Source organism: Oncorhynchus gorbuscha, linkage group LG21 (assembly GCF_021184085.1).
Source record: "Oncorhynchus gorbuscha isolate QuinsamMale2020 ecotype Even-year linkage group LG21, OgorEven_v1.0, whole genome shotgun sequence".
NCBI classification, from domain to species: Eukaryota; Metazoa; Chordata; class Actinopteri; order Salmoniformes; family Salmonidae; genus Oncorhynchus; species Oncorhynchus gorbuscha.
Genome location: NC_060193.1, coordinates 49,002,212 through 49,015,285, shown reverse-complemented (window position 1 = coordinate 49,015,285; position 13,074 = coordinate 49,002,212). Strand labels below are relative to the sequence as shown.

Here is a 13,074-nt window from a genome sequence, read left to right as displayed (position 1 = left end):
AATTGTGATGAAAATCTTGCTTCATTTATTTGTCATGGGTCCATCATGCTACCATCTCCCAAATTATTTACCTATCACATCTATAAACAGTTAATAAGCATGATTTATTCCACCCATGTCTTGATTATAATTGATTTTTGTTTACAAAAATCACATGTAATTTTTTTTTAAATATAGTGCTTTTATTGATAATGTAACGAGTCCGCTGAGAGTCAGGAAGCAAGTACTGGGAGTGAGTGTTTTAATAAATAAACAAAACAATAAACACAAAACACAAACAACGCACAGACATGAAACAGAGTCAATAACACCTGAGGAAAGAACCAAGGGGAGTGACAGATATAGGGAAGATAATCAAGGTGATGGAGTCCAGGTGAGTGTCATGAGGTGCTGGTGTGCATGACGATGGTGACAGGTGTGCGGGATAATCAGTAGCCTGATGACCTAAAGACTGGAGAGGGAGTATACGTGACAGATAAATATAATCTAGGAAATGGCAAATATTAACCATGTATGTTGTCTATAATGCTTCTAATTGATATTTGTCAACATATAAGTATTAAGTATTTTAATTTAAATTGTAATGGATGTATTGTTTTAAATACCCAATCCATCAGACCCATGAATACTAGGTGAATAACAAAAACATGAACACCACACAAGGGATTAAAGAGTTACTATCTCCCAAATTAAACTCTAAAAGGCTTATCACATCTATAAACAGTCAACTTATTAATCATAACCTCATATCATCACTCTGAACAGTCGTAACCTCTTTGCATCTGCGAAAACCCGAGCCTTACTTATGATTCAGTAATTTACTAGCTAATTAAATGTTTAACACAGGATAAACATACACACTTAATACAGTAAAAACAGGTCCTCGGCGAAATGACGACAACGTGGCTGCTTTTTACAAAAGAGATGGAGGGAGACAGAGACACTTAACGTTTGTACATTTAGAAACTACTCTCACCTACAGTAATCATATACTTTGCACACAAACAGCCACCCGCTTTGAGTAAGAAATCATGAATGTATTTACGTGAAATGTCTGGGTTAGCCGGATCTCTCTCGGTGGACAGGGCCACCTTGGAAAGGGAGTTGGGCCTTTTCGCGGCGCGCTTGTAAGGCTCTGATTGTCCAAAAGGGTTCCAACAAGTCTTCTACTGTTGTCCATCTTTGTAGTTGTCCGGTATCCGGTGACCTGTCGTGTAGTCCTGTGGAGAGACAAGAGTAGCGTAATACGATGGTTTGAGCAGGGTAGTAGGTAAATTCGCTTTCGCAGATACTTTACTTAGAACAGCTAATCTCTACCTCGTGTTGAGATTCACAGTTCAAACCACTTTCAATGTAGAGCTGCAGCTTGACACTTTTCTGGTTTAGTATGTTCATTTCTTGACTCATCATTTATACAGTTTGTTCGAAAGGGGCAGTTCCGTCAGGCTGGCACGCTCTCTGACCTCACTCTGGAGCGTGACTTGTCACTTGAACTGTAAAGTCTGCTTAGAACTCACACTCTCAAACACGCAGATTCCCCTGAACACAGCTCACTTTCCAGCCCACTTTACAGCTTACACTCTCAAACAAATAGATCCCAGGAACGCAGTTCACTCTCCAGATCTCAATCACCCAAATTCTGATCACCTGTTCACACACCTATATGTCATTATCACACAGTATTTAGTTAAGTTCTTTGCACTCCATCATTGTGAGGTATTGTTTGTTTTGTGACACAATTCTATTCGGAGCTTTGTTTTTCCCGTAATGTAAATCCTCCACTGTATGATAGTTTTTGCCTACCTCACTAACGACGCCTTTTGCCTATTCCCTGCCTGTACTTTAGCCGGATTTCCTGTTATCAACCTATTGCCTGATCTCCCGGATGATGTTACTAGCCTTTTCCCTGCCTGTACAATTTGTCAAATCCCTCTCTTGACAAAAACACTTTCAGAATTGTTCATATAAATTGCATTACGCATAGTATGGAAACTTCGTACATGTAGTGGGTATACTTTCCAAGTTACAGTATTTCCTTTATAACATTTTTAATGACATCACAAAATGTCATCGCCTCTGACCATTCCCCATGTTCTATGTTAGAAATATTGTTCCAGTATTCGCTTTTGAACGTGTTACTTTTTTTCAGACGAAAATCTCTTTAAACAAAGTACATTCCTTTGATGAATATTGGAGAGGGAGACCTGAATCTTCTCTCCTTGATTTACAACAGGACATGAGTTGTTAATTCCTTCTAGTTCTTTCCTCCCGCCTCTGCGGGTGAGAGGTGGTCTGATTGAAGTTATTCATTGCAAACCCGATCCGACCTATTTAGATTCTTGTGGACAGTCATGACAATTATCAAGGATGTCCAAGGTACTGACTGAAACTGAATAGATTTATCACAGGATCATACTGCATATCTGATAAGACCTGCATCAACTTAGTATTCATTACATGCAGAGAGAGAGAGAGAGAGAGAGAGAGAGAGAGAGAGAGAGAGAGAGAGAGAGAGAGAGAGAGAGAGAGAGAGAGAGAGAGAGAGAGAAATAGAGAGAGAGCGCAAAAGATATAAAGACAGAAATAGAGAGAGCACAAAATGAATATATAGAGAGATATATCATATTACAGTAGTGTATGTAAAACGTGCACATGCCTGACAGCTGCAGATAAATTACATCTAAATACCTCATTATAGTATTATAATTATGCACCATACCTTTGCCTCTACCCTTTTCTCTTTTCTCTTCTGACAGTAGTGGAACCGAACAATTGATTATTGTACTGCAGTGATTGAATAGCTAGAGGTGAACTGACAAGGCTCATCGACATTTATCAATAATGTGGTTTGCTTCATGTTAGTATTGAACACAAAAAGCTATATATATATATATTGATGAATACATCATGTACCATAAGCATATGGTATATATGTATTGTATATATAATAATAATAATATATGTATTGTTCATGTCATAGGTTATTAAAGCATCTATATGCAAGATCAGTGGGAGAACAGTGTTTTATAGAGTGCAGCATCTCAGAGGTCATACTCTCTAGCGGAAACATCTGTGGCGTGTCTATATTAATCATGTTTATCCCTGGTCTAATTCCCCTGTTTTCTATAGGCACAATATAACCATGATGAAACTGTAGCTAGCAGCACATCATCTCATGTCTCTGGACGACAACAAGGATTTATGAAATTCAAAATGGCCTGTTTCTTTAGCATCCGTCCTGTTATTACATGTCTCCTGTGTTATTGTCTTCACTCAAAAACAATGTTGGCGTATTTGTAATTAGAGCACCTCTTGCTGTATTATCTGAAGACAAATTTGGCCTGGCAGACTTTGGCAGGCTAAGCAATTAACACATCCAATTATAGGAGAATAACCCCAGTTTGGTCCCAAAGACACAAACAGCTGGAGCGTGATCAAACAGATTGCATTATTGTGTAAGGCGACACAAGCCAAGACTAAGCATAACTTGTTTGGCCTCTCTCACAGTAACTTTTTTCCCACCGATTCAATGGAACGGCCACATGAGCTTTACGTTTGTGTGCTGGCAATCTTCATTTTCATTTTTTTTTCAAGATATTTTAGCAAACAGTGACGCAAAACTGGGTAATTATTCAAAGTCCTCTTTTAGCCACTTCTCCCCTTTCACACTGAAGACTGATTCTGCAGCAAAATGAGCAAATGCTCTTTAAAAGGCTATTGAAAGAAACACGGCTAAACCCCAAACTACTGTTGGTTCCGTCCTTACACCACATGGTAAGCCCCTCTCTTTAATAGAATGCCTTTAATCCAGAGGCATGGTGGATGAAGCAGTATGGAAAATCATGTTTAGGAGATTAGCAGGGATCCTCGTTCTTACTGCAGCTTATCACTTGTGGGGGCTTTTTTTTACCCTCACTGTGGGGACCTACACTAACACATTACGCTGCAGTTTTGGCAAGGCTTTGGTTGAGGCTGCTCCCTCTGCTGAGACAGAGTACAGTTCAGAAAAAAAACGTTGATTTCCTCCTCCATTTCTCCCTCCCTCTCTCCCTATCCTCGTCTCTGGGTTTTCTATCCCCCACTCGACACAACAGCACAACTTGCTATAAACAAGCTGCTAAAGAACCTCTATCCTGAAGCAGATACATTACAATATCAATTAACTATGAGGTAGAGCTATATTAAAGGGATACTGCGAGATTCTGGCATTTGTGGATACCAATTGTATGTCTCTGCTTGCATTACGAAGGAAGTTCACAGTAGTTTTGTGAGCAAATGCGAACTAGCGTTAGCGCATTGACTGGTAACAATGCTACCGTACCTGTAGACTTCAAGTCACTGTGCTAACATATTGTGTTAGTAAAATCATGCATTGGAAGTACCGAAACAGATATAGTTAGGTGATACTTTGAGGGAAGGAGGTTCTATGAAGAGAGGGAGAGAAGAAGAAGAGAGGAGACAGTGAGATCCTGTGCGGTGAGATATAGAGTGAAATCTCCAGAGCCTTTCCAATCCTTACAAACATTTCAGAGAGAGAGCCAGACAGATATTGAGAAAGAGCGAGAGAGCTGGGCAGTTTTGCAGAGGGGAATAAAACAAGAAGCATTTGAGAACATGCATTTGATTATTCTTAAATCCTGCCAGGTGTACAATAGTTTCTAATAGTTCAGTTTCCATAGTTACCATTTCAATCCTTTCTATCGCGCATATTTTAATGGAAAATACTTAATATGTAACCTTGCAATGGTTCACATTACTATAGAGACGGACAATTTACCCAACATTTCCCAGACTTGTTTTGGTGTATCATTTGTTCTCGTCCTGATCTTTATCCTCACTGACTCACGAGTCATAATGTTTTTGGTCGTGTAGTGTTGCAATGGACGAACCATGACGACAACGAAGGAGGGGAGGGCCTGTTGTTCCCCATCTCGGACTGCTGCCTTTGGTGCATTGTGACCCTGATGCATGGTGATAAGTTAATTAATGTAGAAGTTTGGAGATAAACCGGTCTGCAGTTGCTGATAAGGAGGGAAATATGAAGCCCCTAAGCAGATTTGGAGGCCTCTAATTAAGTTTCCCATTATTATTACATTAAACCTTTGATATGAATAATCCACAACCACTGTATCTATATCTCCCCCAATGGATTTTCTGAGCTGCATGGCATTTCAAACAAACTGTTTGATTTCTACTGTTGTGTCCCTTTGATGTGTAGATGTCACCAGTGCAAGGTTAGTTGGGAAATATGCGTTTGAACCGATTATTACCACACCCATATAATAAGTCAACATTTAAAAAGCCATGGTTGGGTTTTCTTTAGTATGCAGTATTATAATGCAACATTCAGTTCCAGAGGTACTAGATGAACACCATGTGACATATCCTTCAAATTGTTTTTTAGTAATGGTGGCTTTACAAATAGGTATACTTGTTACATTACAAAAGAGTTCTCTATAAGATCACACATACTTGTAATGTGGGGGCTTTTCTTGGCTTAAAATTAAATAGTTGAGGGATGCTTTTTATAAAAATTAAGCGCTACGACATCAGCTGACCTCTATGTTGGAGTTCATTACAAATAGTAAGCGTGCACACCGAGTGATGACTGCTTCCCTGAGTATGATTGGCTTTGGCAGGGCTCCAACACAGGAAGAAAAAAAAATGCCTCTCTTCTTTAATTTAAGAAACCGGATGCAAGAGAAACACTCAAACACACTGATACTTATCTACACCTACATCACTCAATATTCTGATATCCCAGAGTTGGGGGGGGGGGGGGGGAACATACTGGGTCTCCCCCCTAACGTGCACCGACATTCACAAAACTGTCAGCCAATGTTAAGATTGGATTTCACACAAGAAGTGGATAATCAATTCTTAGTTGGTCCGAGCACTCAGCAGGACCATATGGCTCCATGTCAGAAAACTCTTCATTGTATTATTCCTGACCCAGTCGAGGACACGTTATGTTGGGTAGCTGCCACTAATGCAGTTATCAAAATGAATAGCACGGCTAGCATGCAGGTAAGATGAGTGGGCACCTACATGCTTGTGATGCAAGATGGAGTGCTCTATTTCCAACATGGAGCCAGGCACTTAAACTAACTTTGTGCTGCACATCTGTCATAATACCATTTCAGTACCTGCCCTTAATGAGTGTTACAGCAATTGCTTACAATTTCAGTACTTGCCCTTAGCTTGAACGATACAGCAATAACTCCTAACGTTTGATATTTCTACTCTTTTCAATAATATCTGTATTTAAAAATCCCAAAAGGTTTACATTGCATTCACAAATATAGGTTTTCATGTATATGGTGCACACAACCATCTCAACTCGGCAGATTTTGCTTTGAAGACACAGAATCATTAGATCACTTATTTTGGTAATTGCCCCTGTGTAGCTTGGTCACAGGTTCAGGAATGGCTGAAAAATGACAGAATGTATCTCAAATTAACCCTACAAATAAGCACTGTTGGGAGATCTGGAAAAACATAGTCAATCAATTAACAATATAATAATACTTTTAGTCAAAATATTGAACTTTCATTTACAATCTGTAGATACTATGGGATTAGACAGATTCAGAATGTATTTAAACATCACAGCTGAAACATATAAGGCACATGGAAGTCATAAGAGGGCGGTTCACAGAGATAGGTGGGACGGACTGAGAGTAGTTGAGGGATGGGTTTAAATGCTCATGTTCTATAATAGTTATGACGGAAAACACGATGTATAATGTATATCTATCGAGATGGAGTGTACAAGGGCATTCGGAAGGTATTCAGACCCCTTGACTTTTTCCACATTTTGTTACGTTACAGCCTTATTCTAAAATTGATTAAATACTTTTTTCCCCTCATCAATCTACACACAATACCCCATAATGACAAAGCAAAAACAGTTTTTTTATTTATTTTTGCAAATGTAGAAAAATAAAAAAATAAACAGAAATACCTTACTTACATAAGTATTCAGACCCTTTGCTATGAGACTTGAAATTGAATTCAGGTGCATCCTGTTTCTATTGATCACCCTTGAGATTTTTCTAGAACTTGATTGGAGTACACCTCTAGTAAATTCAATTGATTGGACATCATTTGGAAAGGCACAAAGTATCAGTAACTAACCAATTACTGTCTAATCAAGTACTGTCGAAATATGAAAGAAATACTAATAAAGATAGCCATCTTACTTAAGGCTAACATGACATTAGCTACTTTTGGTCGTCAGCTCAGTTAGCTAGCTATCTGTTGAAAAAACTAAGATGGATAGCTGAGTTGACATTTTTTTCCAATTTATAGAAGATGGACATACGGAATTTATTCTTGAGAAAGAGGGCGAGAGATGCAGCTCAGCAAACACAGAGACGGTAGTTGCATTTGCAGGAGTAAGTTAATATAGTGTGTGTGTGTGTGTGTGTGTGTGTGTGTGTGTGTGTGTGTGTGTGTGTGTGTGTGTGTGTGTGTGTGTGTGTGTGTGTGTGTGTGTGTGTGTGTGTGTGTGTGTGTGTGTGTGTGTGTGTGTGTGTGTGTGTGTGTGTGTGTGTGTGTGTGTGTGTGTGTGTGTGTGTTTACAATACAATTACTTAGCATCTACAGTAGCTGAAAAGATGGGTTGGTTGACAACGTCACGAAAACGATGTGCGAGCTTCCATGGGGCAGAAGTTAGGTTGTTGTGATTCTGGATGGCCAGATTGCAAGAATGACACTGCCATGTAGGGAATCGTAAGTGGCTTAATTCAGCATGTTTATCATGTTATTGATATCATGTCTTGTTTTGGGGTGTTTTGTCTGATTTTTTGTCATTGCAAATAAGGATAAAATTTGCTAAAATTTGCTAGCTAGCTAACAATTGTAACGATGTATTTGAAACAATGAGTGGTCATTATGCAAACGTATTTGTTTTCAATTAACATTGGAGATGAAATATAGCTTACATGTTGTCAACAATCTAAGCCAACCTCACCGGTTTTGCCCCATGGTTGTGCGCATGTTGATTTTGTTGCTAAAGTGACAGAGAAAGAGAACACAGGTATTGTGGTTAGGGAAGGGTAAGACAGTTGAATGTTAATCATTTGATCAATCAAATGTATTTGTCACATGCCCCCCGAATACAACAGTTGTAGACCTTAACGTGAAATGCTTACTTACAAGCCCTTAACCAACAATTCAGTTCAAAAAATAGAGTTAAGAAAATATTTACTAAATTAACTAAGGTAAAAAAAGATAATAAAAAGGAACACGATAAAATAACAATAAAGAGGTTATGTACAGGGGTTGCCACTACCGAGTCAATGTGCAGGGGTCCAGGTTAGTCGAGGTAGTTTGAGCCTTTTGGACATAGCAGAGAGAACAATCTATGACTTGTATGACTGGAGTCTTTGACAGTTTTTACTAGTGTTTAGGTCCTGGATGGCAGGAAGCTTGGCCCCAGTGAAATACTGGGCTGTACGCACTACCCTCTGTAGCACCTTACTGTCGGATGCCGAGCAGTTGCCATACCAGGCAGTGATGCAACCGGTCAGAATGCTCTTGATGGTGCAGCTGTAGAACCTTTTGAGGATCTGAGGGCCCGTGCCAAATATTTTCAGTCTCGTGGACGAAAAGGTGTTGTAGTGCTCTCTTCACGACTGTCTTGGTGTGTTTGGACCCTTATAGTTTGTTGGTGATGTGGAAACCAAGGAACTCTTGACCCACTCCACTACAGTCCGTCGATGTTAATGCGGGCCTGTTCGGCCCTCCTTTTCCTGTAGTCCACAATCAGCTCCCAGGTCTCCGACCTCCTCCCTATAGGCTTTCTCATCGTTGTCGGTTATCAGGCCTAACATTGTTGTGTCATCAGCAAACTTAATGATGGTGTTCAAGTCGTGCTTGGCAATGCAGTCGTGGGTGAACAGATATTACAGGAGGGGACTAAGCACACAGCTCTGAGGGACAGGCCCAGGTCATCAGGGCTGAGCCCCGGATGTTCTGAATGTCTAGTGACGTCCCTGCTCTCAGACCATGAAAAACAATATTCTCTGGTCTGATGAAACCAAGATTGAACTCTTTGGCCTGAATGCCAAGCGTCACGACTGGAGGAAACCTGGCACCATCCTACAGTTAAGCATGGTGGTGACAGAATCATGCTGTGGGGATGTTTTTCAGCGATACGGACTGGGAGACTAGTCAGGATCTAGGGAAGATGAACGGAGCAAAGTACAGAGAGATCCTTGATGAAAACCTGCTCAAGAATGTTCAGGACCTCAGACAGAGGCAAAGGTTCACCTTCCAACAGTACAACGACCCAAAGAACATAGCCAAAACAATGCAGGAGTTGTCCTTGAATGGCCCAGCCAGAGCCCAGACTTGAACCTGATCAAACATCTCTAGAGAGACCTGAAAATAGCTGTGCAGCGAAACTCCCCATCCAACCTGCCAGAGTTTGAGAGGATCTGCAGAGAATAATGGGAGAAACTCCACAAATGCAGGTGTGCCAAGCTTATGTAAATGTGATATTTCAGTTTCTTATTTTTAATACATGAGTAAGTTTTGTCATTATGGTGTAGATTGATTGGGAAAAAATAGCAATTTGATTAATTTTAGAATAAGGATGTAACATAACAAAATGTGGAAAAAGTGAATGGGTATGAGTACATTACGAATGCACTGTAAATCAAAATATCTAATTACTTTATACTGTCTATGTAACTACTGTAAAAAAAAAATATGAAAAAAAATATTTAAAAAGTGCCATGTATGTTTTCATTTAACCAGGTAAGTTGACTGAGAACACATTTTCATTTACATTAACAACGTTGGGGAATAGTTACAGGAGGGGGATGAATGAGCCAATTGTAAGCTGGGGATAATTAGGTGACCATGGTGGTATGAAGGCCAGATTGGGAATTTAGCCAGGACACTGGGGTTAATACCCAGTGTCATGGGATCTTTAGTGACCACAGAGAGTCAGGACACCTGTTTAACATCCCATCTGAAAGATGACACCTCACACAATCACTGCCCTGGGGTATTGGAATATTTTTTTAGACCAGAGGAAAGGGTGACTCCAACTGACCCTCCAACACCACTTCCAGCAGTATCTGGTCTCCCATCCAGGGACTGACCAGGACCAACCCTGCTTAGCTTCAGAAGCAATATGCAGGGTGGTATGCTGGCTATAAAAGTACATGTAACATTTAATTGGTGGATTGCCCCCCCCACCTCAATGTATATTTATATATACCTGTATGTGTGTGTTTTAATTAAGGTAACTGCATAATTGTCAAATTGAACTCAATTTGCATTGCTGATTGCTGATTGACTGGTTTAATAAGGATCCGTCCCTTTTTCCCCAATTTTTGCCTAAAATGACATACCAAAATCTAAGCAAGGATATGCATATTCTTGGTACCATTTGAAAGGAAACATTTTGAAGTTTGTGGAAATGTAAAAGGAATGTAGGAGAATGTAACATAATAGATTTGGTAAAAGATCATCCAAAGAAAATAGCAACTGTTATTTTGTATTTTTTGGTACCATCATCTTTGAAATGCAAGAGAAATGCCACAATATATTATTCCAGCCCAGGTGCAATTTAGATTTTGGCCACTAGAGGGCTGCAGTGTTTGTGCAAAGTTTTAGACTGATCCAATGAACAATTGTATTTCGGTTCAAAATGTTGTATCAAGACTCCTTGAACGTGCCAAATATTTCTTAATAACTTTTCATGTTTCAAATTGTGCACTCTCCTCAAGACAATATCATGGTATTATTTCACTGTAATAGCTACTGTAAATTGGACAGTGCAGTTAGATTAACAAGAATTTAAGCTTTCTGCCAATACCAGATATGTCTATCTCCTGGGATATGTTCTTGTTACTTACAACCTCATGCTAATCACATTAGTGAGAGTTCATAATCAGTCACCAATAACGTAATGCCTGAGATTGTTTCAGATGAACCTAATGAAATCACAATTTGACTATATAACCTAATTTCATAGTCTAGTGAGCAGTAGGTGTGATAAGGGCAGGTAACAGATTATCAAACTGATAATCAGTTAAATGGTCAAATGAAGTCACAGTATTTCAAATACATTCAACATATTTTGAGAAAGGTATTTTAAGGTTAGATGATTTTTCATGAACATTCAAAGGTTGGAAAACAGAGTATTTGAGGTAATGTATGGCCACTGTAAAGCTAACATTAACAACACAATTATACCACAAGAAGAATAGTACAAGATAATTATCTTAATTCATTTTTAATGTAAATTTAGTTAAGAACCAAATTAGCATGGGACATTCTGATAATCTCTCAGTTGCCTGCTGATGGGTTAGGGTCAGTGGCCAGTTGTCCAGGCGCCAAACTGTGTATGTCACACACAGGTGAATGCCAAGAGTTCCAACCAGGGAGCTGGAATTTCAAAATGCTACCTATCATTTTCCAACTTAAGAGATTAAAGTACATGATAAATTGCATGTCTGCATCCGAGTCCACATTAGAAATTGCAACTATAATTATAAGGGTGAGTGGTTGCCAAATAACTCTCTGCTGCGACATTGTCTGGGTATCTCTGAGAAGATTCCTTTAAGCTTCACTATATAATTGAAACATACAATTTTAAGATAAGCATGGTGTTCAGTCCCAGGGCTCTTCGGGGCATTTTATATATATATATATATATATATATATATATATATATATATATATATATATATATATATATATGATATTACAAGTGACTACAATCTTGATTACAATATGAGGTGACTCACAAGCATCCAATAACCTTACAAAGAATACAACAATTTATTGTAGATATGGCAAGGTTGGGGTCTTTTCCATTTCAATTGAGTCAATTAGAGAAGCAAACTGAATACCCAAAACCAATTCTCCTCATTACTAGTCAAGAACTAGGAATAGTTGGACTACGATGGTGACAGTCAAAATGAGATATGGCAAAAACCATCCCTGGGTTTTGTGCAGTTAATGTGGTATACAATAATTAACATGATTCACACTTAAAAATCCAGAAAATAAGATTTTCAAAGTTGATTATCCCCAAAACGAAAAGGAAAAAATACAGTAAAATAAGAATTTCTCTACAAAGATTAGACTGCAAACAATATCGTAATTCAAAAGTCAGAGTTATCATAGTAAAGGTGTGACCTGGTGTGAACGAATATGCTGGGGAAAAACACAGCGCAATATTTATTACATGAGCTAGCAAGCCGTAACTTACCACTTGGGTCCTTCGAGACGGATCTGAGGACAAACAGAATGTTCTCCTGCCACAAAGAGTAATGAATACTATGGGTGTGTGATCAATGATTGTACCGTATAAGGGTTGATATAAACCTGCCTGATTCCCATCTGATGACTGGGGTTTACTGTTCTGCCACGTCCCAGATCCTCCGGGGATAGCCCTGCTTTGAAGAAACAGTGTCAAGTGGGAGGAATTACACTGCTAGGCTACCACCAACAGAAAGAATTGGACTGCTTGGTTACAGCCAAGACAATGTGATAAACATTACTGCCTATGTGAATGCAGTATTTAAAACAGAGGATTGCTAGAATGTAACCTCTCATCTTTCTACATTGAATAGATAGGATTACAATCCAACCTCGTACTGAAATACTGTATGTGGAGGACCAGTGTTTATTAAGACCTTTCAAATCAAATCAAAATTGATTTGCCTCATGCGCCGAATACAACAAGTGTAGACTTTACCGTGAAACGCTTACTTACAAGCCCATAACCAACAGTGCAGAAAATATTTACCAAGTAGGCTAAAATAAAACCTTAGAATTAAAAGTTTAAAGTAGGTAACAAACAAACAGAGAGTAGCAACAGTGTACAGTCGTGGCCAGAAGTTTTGAGAATGACACAAATATACATTTTCACAAAGTCTGCTGCCTCAATTTGTATGATGGCTATTTCAAATCAAATCAAATCAAATCAAATCAAATTTATTTATATAGCCCTTCGTACATCAGCTGATATCTCAAAGTGCTGTACAGAAACCCAGCCTAAAACCCCAAACAGCAAACAATGCAGGTGTAAAAGCACGGTGGCTAGGA

The 13,074-nt window shown here is 39.0% G+C and overlaps 1 long non-coding RNA gene across 2 annotated transcripts; it reads right to left on the bottom strand.

Moving 5' to 3' along the window:
* Positions 1 to 318: 318 nt before the first annotated feature.
* LOC124007838 lies at positions 319 to 12,414 on the bottom strand. 2 transcript variants are annotated; one of them, XR_006834023.1, is made up of 3 exons: positions 12,236 to 12,414; positions 1,046 to 1,220; positions 319 to 451 (listed from the first exon to the last, which is right to left on the bottom strand). It is a non-coding gene; the product is annotated as an uncharacterized LOC124007838 (long non-coding RNA). The 2 variants fall into 2 exon arrangements; XR_006834024.1 differs by lacking the exon at positions 12,236 to 12,414 and adding an exon at positions 1,318 to 1,481.
* Positions 12,415 to 13,074: the final 660 nt, after the last annotated feature.